Raw genomic sequence first — 18,220 nt, forward strand, 5'->3', positions numbered from 1 at the left:
CTTCACCAGCTTTTTTTGCTGTTCTCCGGACTCGCTCCAGCACCTCAATATCTTTCTTGTAGTCAGGGGCTTGAAAGGATTGGATTAGATACTCTGACTTCTAAAATGGTTTAATGCATTTTTTTTCTGTTTTTCTTTCAGTGGAAAATGAGCATTCAGGATGACAGCCTTAGGAACCTCATGTTAACCTCAGCCCCTGACAATGACATCATCCCCTCTGTGTGCCCAGATGAGGTCAATTCTGCTGATGGAAAAAGAAAACAGAAAATTTGTGAAATAGAAATTGAGAATACTTTTTGATACAGAGTTTTCCTGGAATGTTTTAAACACAAGAGAGATACTAAATTTGAATTTTTTTTTTCAAGTAATACTCTGTATTTCATATGCAAGTACATGTCTCATGAAAAACAAACCATGTTATCAACCTGGGAGGCGCACTTCTTTATCACACAAGTGTCCTAACAAACAGGACTGAAGGTCACAGATAAGCAGCAAAAGCTGACCCATTAATGCCTATGTGGATATCACAGCTAATAAAAGCAACAGAGCAGCTCTTCAACCTGCAGAAGCGAAGGCTTGGCAGAGACACATCTCCCTGCTGCACCAGAGGAATTTGCTGATTAGACACCCGAGGTCTAATCAGTAAACTAGGTGCTGATGGGTCCTTGCAAGAAGCTGGGGGTAAATTCATTTGTGACAATCTCTGTGATAAGAGCAAAGCAGCCCCTATTCTCAGCCTCATTAGGGATAAAACTTGTAATGGGAAAATAATGGGAAAGGTGGTGAGATACTGTCAAACCCCTGTCAAGGCAAAAGCCAAATGTCATTTCTTAGACAATACTGCTCTATTAAACAGGCACTGTACCGGAGTACATTATGCAAAGGAGGAGCAGGATGGACAGTTTGACAGCAATTCAGTTACTTTGGACAGGCAGATCACTGCCAGTTTTTCTGGACAACAAGTATTTTGCTAATTGATAGGAAACACCTATGAATGAACCTCTGAATCACAGACCAAATTCAAAACTTCGATTGAAGACATCTGCCACTTATACTGAATGGCCGTGGTGGGCAGTGCTCTCCAGGGGTTCCTTGGGGCTGCTGTGGGATGGAGAGGATGAGGGAGTGTAGCTAAGAGAGGTTTGGAACAAGGCTGTTTTCTTCTTTCTTGAGATATGTGGGGGTTAAAGAGAGAAGACACAGTGATGCTCTCACATTCCCACTTAGGAAAGACCAGTCTGGTACACCCCTAGCCATTTCCCAGCAGTGGATTGCACATATGTGTAATATATAACATGCTCAATATGCTTTCTGGAGACTTCTTCATCAGCACAGAAAAGTAGCCACAACAAAATCAAGCTTGGAAAGTATGTGAGAAACCATTTTAAACCCAAGAGGAAGGGCGTCAGAGGACATACAAAAGTGAATTCAACCACAGCATTCTTCAAAATGTGTTCTGGGCTCTGTTGTGCCTACAAACAGAGGATCACACTTTTGCAGAGTGAGAATATTCCCAGCCAGACATTCGGAGTCTGCTGCAAGCTCTGAGACAGAGCTGGATCATTCATCAGCAGAAACATTGAGCTTCATCTATTTGCAAAAAAAACCCCCAAAATCCAACCTGTGTCAGACATCAACAGGAAAATATAGGTGGTTTTATTAGTTACAACCTGTTAAAAATAATCAGCTTTTAAAAACGAAGCCATGATTTGGAGAGCACAGAGATAGCCCTTCAAAAACAAATTGTTCTACCCTTTGGTCCCCTTGAAGGAAGGTGTCTGGCAGCTCGCTGCACCTGGCATCCCACAGCCCCCTCTCTGGAGAACATGGTGCTGCAGAGATAAAGAAGCTGTTACAGCAACCATCGCTTCCCTCCCAGATAAGGATGACTAATCACTCACTCAGCAGGTCCCTCTTTTTTGGAGGTGCCATTTTTAAGGGCTTACAATTAGTCAAGTCTGATGGAGGAAAATATCATTTCTCTGGGGAGTGGCAACCAGCTGAGAAAGCTGGTGGCCCCAGATGAATTGATTAACCCTCATCAGCCTGTCCCCAGAGCAGTATATCAGCAGAGATCACCAGGCTCTGAACAACAGCCCACTTTTTCCAGAGCATGAACCACCATGCACTGGTACCCAGGGCACTTTTACAGAATGGGTCCCCATTGTGGTGGTCAGCAGCTGGCCTGAAGGCCTCGCAATAATAATTAATCCCATTTTATAACTGCCTCTTTTATAACTGACATAATGAAGACATAACTGAAATTACATAAGTACCCTGACAGGTGGGTTGTGTAATCCAACCAGTGTGGACTGTTGGAGAGCAGGCCCAGGCCGCTGGGGACACAAGCAGCCATTGGCTGGTTGGCCAGGTGGCCACTGGCTCAGCCCATAGGGATCGACCACGCAGACCTTCAACTCTAGATAAGTAAAGGAGGACTCCATAAAAGTTGGCTGCTGTGCATGAACCCAGTGTGTCTTGTCGCTTATCTGTCTCCGAAACTGCAACAGGTCCCTGTCCATCCACCAGTGTAAAATCTTGGCATGACTAACCTGCCTGCAGGAGAGACTACCCAGACTGCTAAGCCCTAATGTGAGACTGTTTTAATGGGTGTCTTGGTCTGATTTTTACTGAAAGCTAAACCTTCCAACAGGCTGGATAGGCAAGGCTCAACTGGAGGAATGTCAGCTGTCAGCAGCTGGAGCCAGAGTGCTTTCAGCAGAAGGGAGTGTAAAAGCATCCTTACCCCAGCGCCTGCTGCTGGAGCCTGGTATTAAAGAGACGCAGCGCCTGAGCTGCTGCAGCTGATGTTTCCCCAAAGGTGAGCCCCATGGCTGCTCTTGGTGCCTTCAGCTGCTGTACTCCAGCACTGCTGCTAATGCACATGATAGAGGAAGTTCAAGCACCCAGAGGAGTCCCAGCAGCAAAGGCCAGGGCTGGGGATGCCTGTCAGGAGAAAAGCAGTGTTTTTCCTGTTGCTGCAGAGAGCTTTTCTGCAAGCAAATCCCTCAGGGAAGCAAAGCCAAAATCTAAAGGCACAAAAGCAAAGTGGGTTTGGAAACCATAAGGCAGTGTCTAATGCATCTGGTGAAGGCAGCAGGATGGTTTGGCCGCAGGGGTGTTACCAAGGGGCCTCGGCTCTCCCGCTGCACCAGTCCAGGCACAGTCACTGCTGAGCAAGGAGAGACAGGAGCAAGCACACAGTTCCCTGTGTGTCAGCAAAGGGAAACAACAGTCAGATTAAACCCTGCACACTTCAGTCAGCACCTGCTGCTTATGCCAAGAATTTCAGGCTGCAGGTAGAGGTTGTATAGATGTTTACATGCAGCATTTTAAATCAGTTCCTGTGGCTCATCATAATACAAATATTTTTCTATCTGAATGTAGGCATATGAAGATTGCCTTCAGAACAGCAGCCACATTTAACTACTGCCACATTGTAAATATCAATAATTAAATAGTAACCATTCTGAAGATCCCAGGAGAAGACAGCAAACTATACTTATGATGCTCTGAGAAAAGGGTATTTTTCTCTAATAGCTCTGAGAATGTCTTAGAAAACCATCTCTAAGATGGTCAAACTTTAGAAAAACATGAGAGTGCATGTTTTCCATAATCTAACTAGCAATGCCTCAGCTTTCAAGCAAAAGCAATATCGAAGATTAAACCAACTTTAATTTAAAAAATTCCATTAAGATAAAAAACCTCATGGAATGGCACTTTCATTCTGCACGTACATGCTCTCTCCTGATTTATCCAGCCACATTTACTACCCAAAAAACCTTGATCTGACAGCCCCACAAAGGCAGTAGCACAAGAGGAGAGCAGCAGATTCTGTCTGCCCTTCACATCATCAGGAAAACTGAATGCTGCCTTCTACCTTTCCGCTACTGATGCACACACACTGCAGAAAGCCAGCCTGGCTTTCCAGAATACAGGTTATGTTTAAAAGGATTGCAATGAAAAAATGTCAGTTGTAAGCTGAGCAAATAGTCTATGGTGCTTACTAAAAAGATAACAGGCCACCCCACAATTTGTAGCTTCAGTTACAGCTCTAATACTGCTTGTTTTACAGAACAGAAGGAGAGTTGGGAAATGGTACTGAAACAAAAAACCGGGCAGGCCACCATTTAAAGGCAGATTAGGTAGCTACGTTATGATCTGTATGAAATGAGCTGCTAATATCGCCCCACTTTGAAGGCAGTAGATACTCCCATTAGAAAAATCTCCATCAGAGGTATTGTTTTTCTTACCGGAGGCAATTCAGTCCCAAGCCTCCAGCTGTTCCCAGAAATGGTTCTTCTGTGCAGCTCATGGACAGACAGGAATGTGGATGCCCAATCTGCACTCCTCAAGTGCCATACCCACGCCACTCCACAGGCAGGCACAGGAATTCGCCTTCCCGGAGTCTCAGGAGCACTTCTAACCATGCAGCAGCTCTTTTTGGTAGAAGAGCTGAACCAGCATGTGCTGACATGGCACTGCACAGGATTACAACAATGTTGGTAATACACCCCCAGACATGGTCTTATTCCAGGATCAAGGAGGTTTTTTTTCATTTTACCACTGTGGATTAGAAATCAAAAGTCCCCTTATTCCAGAAGGGGGGTTTCCCCATGGGGATTTATTCCTGTGTATCCATATTGGCTTACATGTTCTAGAAAAAAAATATTGGTGACTGATAAATATCCCTAAGCTGTTTGGAAGTATAATGTAAACAAAAAAAGCCTGGGTAAAGGGGAGAGAAAGATTAGAGGAAGAAGGAGAGGAGGCAAAGGGCTGGTCTGTTTACTGCTCTCCAAACAAAGAAATTTTGGAGCTGTGTCTTTAAGTAATGTTTTCATGGGATTCAGACATCCCTTTCACATATGCTTTATCAGTTCCAGGAAAGCCGATGAGACTCTCCTTCTGAGAAAGCAGGTGGCTCTGCTCCATCCAGCTCTTTGAAATCACCTAATGAGATCATTCCATCCAGGAGACAACTGAAGAGCCCACACTGCACAGCAGCCGCTGCACGGCAGAGCAGTTGGAGAGTGAAGGGCATTCAAGGTTTCAAAACCACATCCTCCCTCATCTCGACATAATCAGATCAGTGATGAGGTGGTGTCTGCAACAGCCCTTGTCAGCTACGAAGACAGAGCGACCGGTCTGTCGGCCAGCAGCCGGTCGGTGAAACGGGGAGCACTGCAGTCCTGGAGAGAAAGTAATGAACCTCCATTTCCACTGCCGTCTGCTCTGTGACAGATAAAAACTAGACTGCGCTGCCGAGTTTGTCAGGTGATAAATTCAGGTTACTTTAAGGTAAGAAATCTGGAAAATGCCTATGAATGTTGTCAGCTCTGAGTGCACAGGGGGGACCCTGGCAATGCCCCTCATGTCCAACAGGAGCAACTGAGCAAGTATAGAATCACGGAATCATATAGGTTGGAAAAGACCTTTAAGATCATCAAGTCCAACTGTTAAACATAACACTGCCAAGCCCAACACTAAAGCATGTCCCTCAGCGCCAGATCTACACATCTTTTAAATACCTCACTGTATTTTGGAAGTGTACAAGCCAAGCAGAGACCTTACTCTAAATGATCTTAAAATTCATGTAGTGTCATACAGCAAATGTCATCCCTATGGTGTCAGGAGATCTGTTCTTTCAGACACTGATCTTTTTATGCCCTTAAAGAAACAGCCTGCCTAGTTCCTCAGTCTGGCAGCATTCCTCCAGTACACGTCTGTATCAAAAGCAGGGTGGGCAGCAGGTCAAGGCAGTTGTTTCTGCCCCTCTGCTCTTGTGAGACCCCACCTGGAGCACTGAATCCAGCTCTGGGATTCCCAGCACAGGAAGGACATTGGCCTGTTGGAGCAAGTCCAGATGAGGGCCACAACTTGATCATAAGGCTGGAGCACCTCTGCTATGAGGAAAGGCTGGGAGAATTGGGATTGTTTAGCCTGGAGAAGAGAAGGCTCCAGGGTGACCCAATTGTGGCCATCCAGTACCTGAAGGGAGCCTACAAGAAAGATGGAGAGAGAATTTTTACAACAGCATGTACTGACAGGACAAGGGGCAATGGCTTCAAACTGAAAGAGAGGAGGCTTAAATTAGATATTAGGAAGAAGTTCTTGTCTGTGAGATTTGTGAGGCACTAAGGAGTTTGCCCAGGGAAGAGGGGATTCCCCATCCCTGGAAGTGTTCCAGGCCAAGTTGGATGGGGCTCTGAGCAACCTGGTTTAATGGAAGGTGTCCCTCAACACAGCAGGGGGGTTGGAACTTGATGATCTTTGGCTACCTTCCAGTGAAAACCATGCTATGATTCTATGATGTCCCTGGCTTATGGGAAGCCAGTTGGAGTTCAAATTCTTTTCCAAGTTTTTCACATCCTACTCAGAAAGGAGAGAGCGTCATTGCTGGTAAAACAAACTCAAAATTCATGTACTGGATTTACAGCCCTTCCTTGGTGTCAGGCTTTGGCTGGGCAGGAGATGGGGTAAAGGTCTTCTGTTGTTGTTCGTCAGTAGATGACTTAGGGCATAAGCAGAGCTCTTGACATATCCGTCTTATATCTCCTCAGATTTACAGCAGGACTGTGGGGTTTGGAGAGCTGATTTTTGCCAGCAGCTATTGCTTTTCCTGCTGTCCATAAGTGATTATCCAGGGTATAGAGGAGTTTTAGTTGGGAAATGCATCCCTCAGGCACTGGTGAACATATTTAAAGCATGAGATACTGGGTTCAATAGAGGGGGCTTTATACAGTAGCTGTTTCCTACTAAGCCACAAAACACCAAGATAACACCAATACCAATTGTCTAAGTCAGAGTTTAGCTTGCTGTGCTGCAATAAGATACTAATTTACTTGGTTTTAATGAGGATAATTCCTTTTCTTGTATACAGACAGTGTAGGATTTACACTCACTTGAGGATAAGCAAGTTTAGAAATGCTGAGTAACTGGGGGAGCAGAGAGGGAAAGTTCTTGAAGGCAGAGAACAACAGAGACCTAGAACAGCCAGACAGGTCATTAAGTCTCATCCCCTGCTGTCAACAGCCCAGATGGTGTCATTCCTTCCAGATGCCAGCCCCTTTTCTTTGGCAAAATAGCAAAGCATTTGATTTGTGAAAATCTTAGAGAGCTTATTGCAAAATCTCAGTGTCTGCGAGGTAAAAGGTTTCTGACTGAAATGTACTCTGTGTATGTCCTGTCTGAATGCCAGTTTGTGGGCTCTTTCAATAGATACATCTCTTCTTTCTCAATGTTTTCCCTTTGCATGTATCGGCAGGCAGGGACAGTAGTTTGCTGGACTTGACATGTCCCTGAAATTTGCTAACAGAGCTCTGCAAGGAGTCTGTGCAGCCATCTCCCAAATGGCAGAACACCCTTGCTCTCCTGTCCATTATGATGGGACAAAATCTGTGTCTCCCTGATGAAATTGCCCTGATGGGGAAAGAGAGTGAGCCAGAAGAAAGTCAGGATAGGCATCTGAGCCTGCACTGTGGCTGAGGCACTTTCCTTCTGTCCATCACTCAAGTTAATAGTGAGAAATGAGTGAGTTTTCTATTACTATGTCTTCTTGTTGTCATTGTCATCTACAAAATATGCTGTGTTTAAAAGAGATTCATACAAATATTTCATTAACATGCTTTAAACATCACTGCATGTTGTCCCAGTATGAAGAAATAATGTCAGGGCTCTGTTTTGATCAGAATTTTCTCTTGTGGGATATCTACTCTTCATTTGGGTCCTATAGAGGATCCATCCCAACTAAAACCTCCCTTCCATTTCAAGAACAGCACCTGAGCTGTCTTTAAAAGGATATAGTGATTTCATTCCTGAACCCTGTGCCCATGTCATTGTGGGGACAGTCCTCCAATCCCACTGTGGCAGCAAGCAGATACAAAAGGGCAGCCTGGCTGGGGAGGCACTAAGGGTTGGCACAAGTTTTTGTTGTTCCTGTTCTGCAAAGCTCCCCAAAGGCTCAAGGACATTCTTTAAATTCCTTTCTCCCAGCACAGTTGTTTGATAACCCATAAATAGCTCCTTTTCAAACACAATGCTGAAAGCCCTGAGTAATGAGCCAAGAGTGAAAATGTTTCAGTATTTAAACACTTTATTGAACTTGTGGAGGCAAAAATCTTCAGTGCTCTGTTCAGATTTAAAATAAAGAAACAAAACCAAAAACATATTCAAGAAAGGCTCTTTCATTCCCAAGGTTCCCATAAAACAGGGCTGTTTTCCTTCAGTCATCACAAATATACCTATGGAGCACAAAAGGTCGTGAAAATAGTAAGAATGAGCTGAGCTGCAGCCTCTCTATGTGCTTTCAGGAAGCTGTCTTGGAGATCACGGCCAGGGTCCTTACAATCAGATACCTAAATATAGAACTATGCATACTGACCACGGCTGAATTGCCAGGAGCCTTTACATTCAGAGCTGGAATATGATCAACAATTTCTAAAAAAATCTTTGTGATGTCTAATTTTGGGCACTAAAAAGCAAATTCATTTCAGAACCCAAGTTTCTTAAGGAAATATTGAGATTTATTTCAAGTGTCATTCATGGGATTGCTTTCTTCCATGGCTGTGAAGGCAAGACCAGGGAGCACTGACCCTGAGCTTTCTTGGTATTAACATCATACAATATTACCCTATAAATATCATACCAAGATATCCAATAAAATGTGGTTATCTCACTCTGTTCATTCAGCATATCCTCCTAGCAACATGAAGTCAATTTTTTGACTTAAAGGCAAAGCAGTGCTTTTGGAGAAGGGAAAGAAAAATGTTTTGTCCTGAAGACTTTTCACCTGTGCCAGCACGTGTTGTGTTTACTGCCCCACTCAGCACAAGTCCTGCCGTGGTCACTGGGATGCCTTTCTGCTGTGCTTGCCTGTGCAATGCTGTGTTTCTGAACTCTGTGCCACAGGTTCTCATTATTAGCAGTAATTTGATGTCACTAGATAGTAATCCATGGACTGTAACAGAGTAAAATACTGTCATCAGCTTGGCTGTGAGATCTAGAAATGCTGTCTGGTCATTTTATCCTGCCAAACCTAAGCCCTCTGTAACACAATTAACATTTCACATTAAATGCCCCTGAGTATCAGGGATACTTATTTACCCACTAACCTAGCCTTGCTCTGAAGCATGTGTTTACCTTTCCACCTGGGAGTATTCCTTTTAAATGACATGACCTGTTTATTAGTTTCAGTACAGGCTAAATCGCCACAGGAAACGAGGGTCTCCAGGAGAAACACTTTCCCATTCCCTGCTCTCTGCAACCCATCTATCCTGGACTGAAGACATATTGCACTCATTTTGGTGATAGCTGCTATAAATATTAAGAGGCCCATGAGGCTAGGAATATCCAGCAGAAAGCAGCCATGATAATAAGCCATGATAATAAGTCACGATTAAAGTTTTAGAAATGCCTCACAGCTTTTCAGCTAATGTGTCTTTGCTGAGGACATAATCATGAGGAGCAGAAAACTCACTTCCAGACTCTCTCACATAACTGTCTTCCACTGACAGGTGGTGGTTGAAGGTGCAATTAGGTCTTGTGATTTTTCGGCTCCCTGTCTCCAGGCATCGTATTAACCTCTGCAGTCCACTGAAATGCAGCCTGGGAATTCACTGATGAGACATTCCCATCCTCATTTTGCAGAAAAAAGTATCATCTGTCACCCCTGCTCACAATGCTGCCATCACTCCTAGTCAGGGAGAGGTTTGTGCCTCCCTGAGGTCTCTGCTCCCACTTGCCCCAGCAGCGCTGTGCAGTCACAGATTGACATGGATGAGCTTGTTCTTCTCCTGGACTGGCTCTGTATCCTGGTGCTCCCCTAATAAAATGACTCTTGTTTGAAGATATTGTCTTTTGAGTTTTCTTCCAGTTTTAGGAAATTAGATTTGGTTTTCAGCTTGATCTGTATCTCTGAGAATTTGACCAGATTCTCAGTCAAGTGCAAGACCAAACATTATGACATTTTTCTTCCTTCTGTGCGGTGTAGATCCAACTTTTTCCAAACATCTTTCTACTTTCAGTAGTAGAATTTTAATCATTCACTCACACATCATTAAGGATATAATAATGGCCAGGAGCTGTGAAAGATGTGGCCACTAAATATTTGAGAAAGACCTTCAGCTGGTGCAAATGGTATTTCTCCAGCTGGACAGAGAGCGCTGCAGCTGTAGAGCAGCTGAGCAACCAACCCTCATGGTGCCTAGGCCATGGGGACTTGGCACAGTGTGTGTCTCAGTGACAGGCTGGAAAGGGCAGCAGTAGAGGCATCCCCAGCCACACAAATCTGGAGTTTAGACAAACCCAGGGTCACCCCACCTTGAAGGAATGTCAAGAACTACTTCTAACACAGAAAAATGGGTGCACCTTTGTGCCCTTTGCGACATTAAGCCTGTAAACACGAGAAAACTGCAGGTCCTTTTACAAGCAAGAGAACAGACAAACTCCAGAAAGACTACCAGGTGCTTCCCTGTTGCTGAACTGTGTTTCTCAGGAGGTGGCCCTCTGGCAGTGCTGGGATCTCCCAGGCAGCTCATCACAGTTCCACAGGTTCCTAAGCAAGTCAAAGGAGAGGGGGGCTGGTTTAGCATGTGTAACTACTTCCGCCTCCTGCTCCCAGGGAGTATCTTGCGATACTCACACTTAAGAGCCAAATAAGAATTCAGATTAATTTATAAAATGATACTAAGGAGTTGAAGATAAAATATATTTTTTCCTTTCTTTTGGGATAAAATGTAGTATTACACCTTCATAAGTACGACTGGCTCTAGTATAGCAGTCAGCAGTAGACTAGGCTAACAGACATGCTGGCAACTGTTTGACTACCAGTCAAGAAAGGGAATTCCCTGCAGGCCAATGTGGAAATGATGGGTGAAGAGAGAGTATCTTTGCAGCGGTGATATTAATAGCTCATTTGCAAATTTTTACTCAAATCTACTCACTTCAAAAGCTCAGCTTGGGGACCAAGAGAGATATTTTTCAACAAAACATTAGTCTCAATTAACTAAATGTAACCAAGATAAATGAGCTGAAAAAAACAGAAGCAGATAAAACTGGTGAGGCCATTAAATCCATAAAAGGAAGATGCTGAAATTTGGAAGGTATCCGAATACAATCCTGCAAGTATTCAAGGCAGGGTCAGAAAGGGATAACAAGGCAGTCCCAGGCCTCAGGTGCTGAGTGGCCAGACAGTATTGACACAGTCAGTCAAACAGCAGTGCAGCCCACAGCAAACACTGTGCACTAAGGTGGGGAAGAATTTTAATGAGCAATTTCAGTCTCATACATGCTATGAAAAAAGGACTTGGCATTGTTCCCAATAACAGTGCCCTCCAGATCAGAGACTAAATCACAGCATCTTCAGGGGAGGATGAAAAGAGATAGCAATAGAGTGTCTTTCTTTTTTTCTTTGATGTTGATGTACAAATAGCAACATGTGTGCATGCATAAGAGCAGTGTTGGAGTATAGTGAGCAAGCTGAAGAATAAAATAAAATAAAATAAAATAAATGAATTAAAATAGAACCACTATAAAGTAATGTTAGCTGATTTTAAGGCATTAACCCAAAGTTTTATGAACACTTACAGCAGGTCGTGCACTCTTAGGTAAACAGTAATTTATTTAGCAAGTAGAGTCCCTTTAAAAGATGATTTTCTGATATCTTCAGAAGGACCAACGCCCCAGTTCTCTCAGACGAGGCAGATGTACCAAAGCAAGTAATATCCTGTGGGATGACAGGTTCTGCCCTCCAAAACACCACGGAGGAACCGGCATACATAGGGAAGGCAAAAGGAACAAAACGCTCTTTAGGCATCAGGAGGCACCAAAAAGCTCAGCTGTCCTCCGCAAAATATCTGCAATATGTTATCAGCCCAGGTTAAATGAGTCAGATGCTTCCCCCTGGAGCCAGTGCACCGCAGGCGGGCTGGGAGCGGGGGCCCGGCAGATGGCTGCTGAGGATGCCTTTCTGTCCGGAAAACCGGGATGAAAAGAGCCCAGCGAGCCCTTAATGGCACATTCCCGGCCCCAGCCCGGCCCCAGCCCGGGCGGTGTCCGCTCCAGGGCTGTCTTTGCTTCCCGAGCGCAGCACAGACTGCCGCCTTCCTGGCCTTCATCCCGCCTTAGGCTACTAAAGTATGATGAGAGAAGTCGGCAAAACTCCTGGAAAAGCCTACTAATACTATTGTAAGGCTGAAAGAGAAACGTGCCTGCTATTTCCACAGCTCTGCACCACGCTGTGCCACCTCCAGGAGAGCAGCATCTCGAGTTTTAGGAGCGATTGTGCTGCCACGCGATTGCGGACTCGGCCCCCTTTGGAGAGAAATTCCGCAGCCAAGCTGCAGAGCCAGGGAAGGCCAGTTTGCTTCATCTGTTACTGCCACAGCTTGTAAAAGGACAGATCCTCTTACTGCCGTGCCATTCGCTTCCACTTGATCCTGTTCATTATTTCTAACCAGCTTTTTATATATCAGTCCTGCAAAAAACCCTGAAATTGAGCACAATGGAGACCTAGGCATGTACAGTACTCATATCCAGGTAAAGATGTGCCTGTTAAACTGTGGATGGGTCTGTGTGGCTCTGGATGTGCAACCTGTCTGCTGTTCTCATGCCTTCTGATAAGGGTCTTCAGCAACCCCGAGACAGTGCACAAGATCATTATTTAGAGTGTCACCAGGCAGTGGACAGACACATTCATCCTTTCAAGCTTTCCTATCAAAATAATCAGAAATTGGAACACTTGAAACCAACTAAGTCTTTAATAGTAAAGACTGCAAACTCTTTGTTTCTCCACCAACTTGGGAGCAGCGACATTTTTTTACCTATCTGGAGAGGTTATAATAATTTTTGAAAACATAAGGTAAATCTTTTACAAAAAAGGTTTTAAATGATTTGGGCTTTTTCTTTTATTTTTCCTCAGGTAGAGTCAAAAACCTTCACTGTTTTCTACATCAGTGGTTCCCCTCAGGTTTTTCACTTAAAAATCAAAAAGATCGAATTTTGCTTTGGTAGATTATTTCTATTATTTATTTATGCATTTTCCTGTAAACAAGACTGACTGCTTAATGGAAAGTCGTCTCCTATGTTTCTCAAAGAAGAAAGTAGCTGCTGTCTCAGAGACAGCAATAATTGCTTGAATGGCAATGAATAATTGCTTGGTAACAGCCAGTGCAGGGCTTTGCTTTTCACCGGGAACCTGTTCCTGATGAAGAGACTAATTAGCTACTGCCGAAAGGAAAAGGGAGACTCGCAGAGCTGCTCTTTTGCTCTTATTCCCAGTGATTTGCAAGGCGTTTCCTGACACCTTCCAATCTCTGACCAACCAGAGTCCAAAGTCCTCCTTAGCATGTTTGCCTACCTGCTGTGTACCCTTCCTCTGTGACAGAATTTAAAATCACACTGCATTTTCCCTGACCCTAGAGCAAAATAAAATCCTGAATGCTCAGCTAGTATGGATGAGCTCATCCCGCTGGGCAAGGGGCTTTTTTTTTTTTTGTTAGTCAGTGAGTGGTGGGGCTGTATTGCTGGGGAGGCACTGGACTGTCACTTTGATCACTGTATTTGTAGCAAAATATAAGAGGTGGATGGGACAAAGAGACGTGTGGCTCCACTCTCTCCTCTGTGGGCCCCCCACAGCTTTCCTCACTCAAGGCTGTCATGCCAGGTTGACTCTGCATTTGAAACTTCAGGAAATCAAGAGTTTAGATCGAGTATCTCTCTGCTAGGTTCTAATAAAATGCTCTCTGGAGGAAATGAAGACCTAGCTCATAGGGCTACATAGATACACATATGCTCAAGGTATTAGGAAGAAATTTCAGGAATAACTTGTCTGTGATGATGTTACTAAATACTATATTATAAAGGGTATATACATAGGGAAATTGAGCTAAGGCTGCCTTGGAAGGTATGACTCAGTTATTTCTAGCAGCTGAATGACTTTGGAACTGTAGCACTTCTTTAGCCAAGTTTTCATGAGCCCAGTTAGTAGGGAATTTCAGTAGCCTCAGTCACAGACTCGACAAGTATCTCCAGTGACCATGTCCCTTGTTGTCTTTCATCTTCATTACACACAGCAAGCATGAGGAAGATGGAAAGAGTGAATGAGAATTTTAATTGTTTTGGAAAGCATGATGTCCTGTTCATGTTCACATTTAGAGCCACTTCTTGGGTAGCTATTTTAGGCTGTGTAAAACAATAATGAAAAGGTTAAGAGGGAATGTCATGGATAATTGTTTTAAAGTTAATAAATATTAAATAATTTTAAGCCTGCGTTTTGCAATAATCCAGTCTTGCTCCCACTGGTCTCCATGGCACTTTTGTTATTCACTTGAAATGAATCAGGTTGCAGAGTTTCCATAAAGTAAAATCGAACACTTAATTAAACCCTTTATTCTGAAATTCCAGGGTCTTCAAAGACGTACAGTAATACTACTCCCATACAGATGTAGATGCTAATGTTACACAGTCACATAACCAGGTGATGAACAAAACTAGAATAATTCATAACCTGCTTAAATAAATGAACTTCAATGAAGCCACAGGTTGTATTTACAATGGACAATTTGTAATTTTTATTATTTACAAGAGAAGTTCAGCTTCTTCTTGCAATCCATTTTTAAATGCTGTTTGGAAACTGTATTCAGGTTTTTTTTCCAAATAAAATATTATCTTATCTATATGCACTGTTAGCATATCTGGTTTTGCCTTCCCTAAATGCCCAAATCAGCTCCAGGGCTCTCAGCAGTGCAGGTACAAACACTTGCTGCAGGGAGTGGTACCAGGCAGCTGTGGAATTGCAGCAAGGGAAGAGGGTGAAGTGGGCCAGGACAGGATGGTGCAGGCAGAATGGGATGGGGCAGCCAACACTGGCAGGGCTGGAAAGCAGGACCCAGAGCCCTGCCCTCACCTTGGGCATGACACCCTCGGCAGGGCAGCTGAGTTCCCCAATTTCCACACGGGGAAGGACGCATTGGTTTTGCTCCCCCAACAGCCACACAGGTGGCACGTGGCCTCTCCTGGACCTCAAACTCAGGCCTGGTATCTGCAGATTTGTGAAAACCTCTCATGAATCAGGAGTGAATTTTCCCAGCTTTCTCTAGAAGTGCCTGGCAAACACAGAAAATGCATTCACAGCTTGCATCTTCCAACACAGATTCTGAGCTACTGTGTGTTGGGTCTTTTTCCCATCAGGGCACCCATACCAGCACTTTGGTTTTAGGCATCTTACCAGCCCTCTAACACACTCAGATTCCCCTTGGACAGGTTGTGTACATCAGTGGACATTTGCTTTGCATCATTATTCTGGGTTCTGGATCACAGCTGAACATTGTTTGAACTTTTTGTGGCATAAAGGCACCCAGACTCCTCCTGAGAGCACAATGATTTCTAGTAGTTACTTCATACTAAGCACTGCTGATTTTCTCTCACAGCAATGAGTTATTTTCCTTCTGCCTGATAATTCAAAGTGCTTCTTTTGGAAATTATGTTTTAAAAGACTCAGCAAACTGAAAATTAGCAGTGATTTTCTTTTTTTTTTTTTAATAATAAAAGCAACCAGCACTTCCAAAAATACTTGTTTATGTATCAACTGCAAGCCAGAAGCTGCTCTCAAATTATCGCTGCTTGTAGGAAACTGCCTCAGCTTTACAGATACCAGAACAAAGTGCTTATTTTTGTTATCATGAAAGAAAAACTCATATGTCCTTCAGTCTGCCAGTATTTCAAAGCCCATCTGAAGCAGAGCAGCAGGTGTAGCAGTTTCTCACAGTCAGTGAAAAGAGTGATGATGAATTGCATATATTGCCCCCCAGATCTCTGCCCCTCCTCCAAAAGCCAATCTTTCAGATTAGGCTGAACACAAACAGGGCTGCACAGGACCACCTGCTCTCCCTTGTGCTACATAATATGTTCTCTAAGCTCAGATGTGCCTGGAAATGTAGTGAATCCAAGTTCAGAGGAGGCAGCTAAGGGCAGTGGGGAATAATGGAGTAGGCTGCAGAAGAGGATAATTTATTTTCCAGTTGATAGACTGCTGTGAGTCTCTCTCCAAAATGTATCTTTTGCCTGTTTCGCAAATGCCCAAAAGTAAATGCTGTTGTACACTGTGCAATAATATTTCTGCCTTCAGCTTACACCAAACAGAGACTGGTTTCCTCAGAAGAGTTTGGGCAGCAGCGGTTTCTACAGAGCAGAAGCTCACAGTGTGACTAGGAAGCCTTTCTTTCTCCTCAGCACCTTTGTCTCTTTCTTGTGTATGAAATCCTACTTCTCCAGGTTCCCAAGTGATTTAACCACATGGGCAGTTTAGTTCACTGGATATATTTTTATATTTTGTCTATATCTAGTTCACACTTTGTAGCTTTGGAGACCTCTCAATGGTATCATGTCTCACTGCTACTTTGCAGTTAACATGCGTGGGGTTTTTGTTGTACGGAAAATCATCCAAGTACAAAGTTTGTAGGCCAGATTGAGGCCATATCTTTCTCTGTAATAAACAGCTTTCAACGTAACTGTAATCTGTAATTTTTTTCCAGTTAAAAGAAGCTCCTTTTTACAGCTACCTTTTTCCCCCTTGCTTTTTGCTTAATTATGAAACTAATGAAAAACCTTCCATTTATTTGCGGCCACTGTACTCTCATCTGAAATTTTGCCAAAAGCTCTACAAAGCTATTGCTCTTCCCTTGTACACCATAACATTAATATCTTCAAATAATTCTCCTACATTAATGAGTTATGAACTTCCTTCTTAACATTACAGCCACTTTCCTGTCTTCTGCCCCTGCCTCTTGGTTGATTCTCCATCACTTGTTTATTCCTCTCTTTAGTTAAGAATACACTGAAGGAATTTCTTAACCACTTTAATTACCAAATCATATCTTCAATTTCTCTGAATTTTACTATTTCCAACCGCTAAGGTTTTTCTTCAATTATCAGCTGGCAAATAGCAAGCATTGTTCATGCATTTGAAGCTACAGCTGACATCTACACAATGTGGATATGAAATAATAAAAAATTGATTGATATTGGTATTGATGGGTCTGATTGCAACTAGTGAATCAAATGCAACTTCCACTCTGTGCCAGAATGGATACTCTAACAAAATCAGAGATAAATCCCATTCCAAATCTGGTCCTCAGAACTGACATTTCAGGGACAGCTAAATTGCCAAACATTTTATGTTAGCATCTTCATTTAAAAACAAACAAAGAAAACAATCAACAAATAACAAACCCAAGCAAACAAAAACCTCCTCACATTAAAATGTATGGAATCCAGGTATACTTGCAGTCCAGCTTAAACTGTCCAGGTCGTCTGTCTTGTCCAATGCCCTTCTCCTTGCTTAATTACCTGCCATCAGAAGTGAGATGAAGAGACTGGCATCAAGATACACAGTGCAGGTAGAAAGGAGCCTGGTCTGAAGGACATAAGAGATAAGGAGATGCAGCATCTCCAGTTTGGTCTGAGGAGTTGCAGAGCACATGCCAGAAGGCACACACATATTTCTTCCATGTCTATGTGAAAACCAACAGAAGTTCAGTATGGCTTTGGCTGCATCTCAATGCCATCTATACAAATAGTACATCCAAACATGAAGCCTATGAAGGCTACTAGACACTCCCAAAATGAGATGATTTCTTTAATCAGAGGGATCTGCAGGCAGCAGAGTCTGCCATGTATAAATGTAGTGTGCTTCTGGAGACAGCTGCTGGCTTTGGCTGCGACAGCAAGGTGGGGAACCTCTGCCTGGGCTCAGCAGCCCTGGTGACTGCTGTGATTAGAAACCAGAGTTATTTTCACCTGGGTGCTTGTATAAGCAATAGTGCAGAATGTTTTGGGCCCCTAGTCCCTACCCTGACCCCGGACACTCACATCAGGGCTGAGAATGTTGTTCTTCCTCCTCCAGCCCTGCTGTCAAGCTGGGTATCTCTGTGGGTAGCCAGGGGGATGGATGGTCACTGCAGAGCTTCAGGGCCACCACACCATGCCAGTGTGGACATTGGGGTCAAGAGCAGTGAGAGAACAGTACCACATGCCAAGGGTGCCTTCAGGGATGTATGATTCACAGAGCGAAATGAAAGCAGTAAAGGGTATCAAGAGGCACTTTTGACCAGAGGCTGATCAGAGAAGCATCCTTCAGATGGGTCAGGAGGGAGCTGATGAGATGAAGATCCATATGGAAGAGGAAAAGGGAGAGGGGGAAAAAAGAGAAAAGCATACAAAG

The sequence above is a fragment of the Corvus moneduloides genome, chromosome 1, assembly GCF_009650955.1.
Source record: "Corvus moneduloides isolate bCorMon1 chromosome 1, bCorMon1.pri, whole genome shotgun sequence".
In the NCBI taxonomy this organism is placed as follows: domain Eukaryota; kingdom Metazoa; phylum Chordata; class Aves; order Passeriformes; family Corvidae; genus Corvus; species Corvus moneduloides.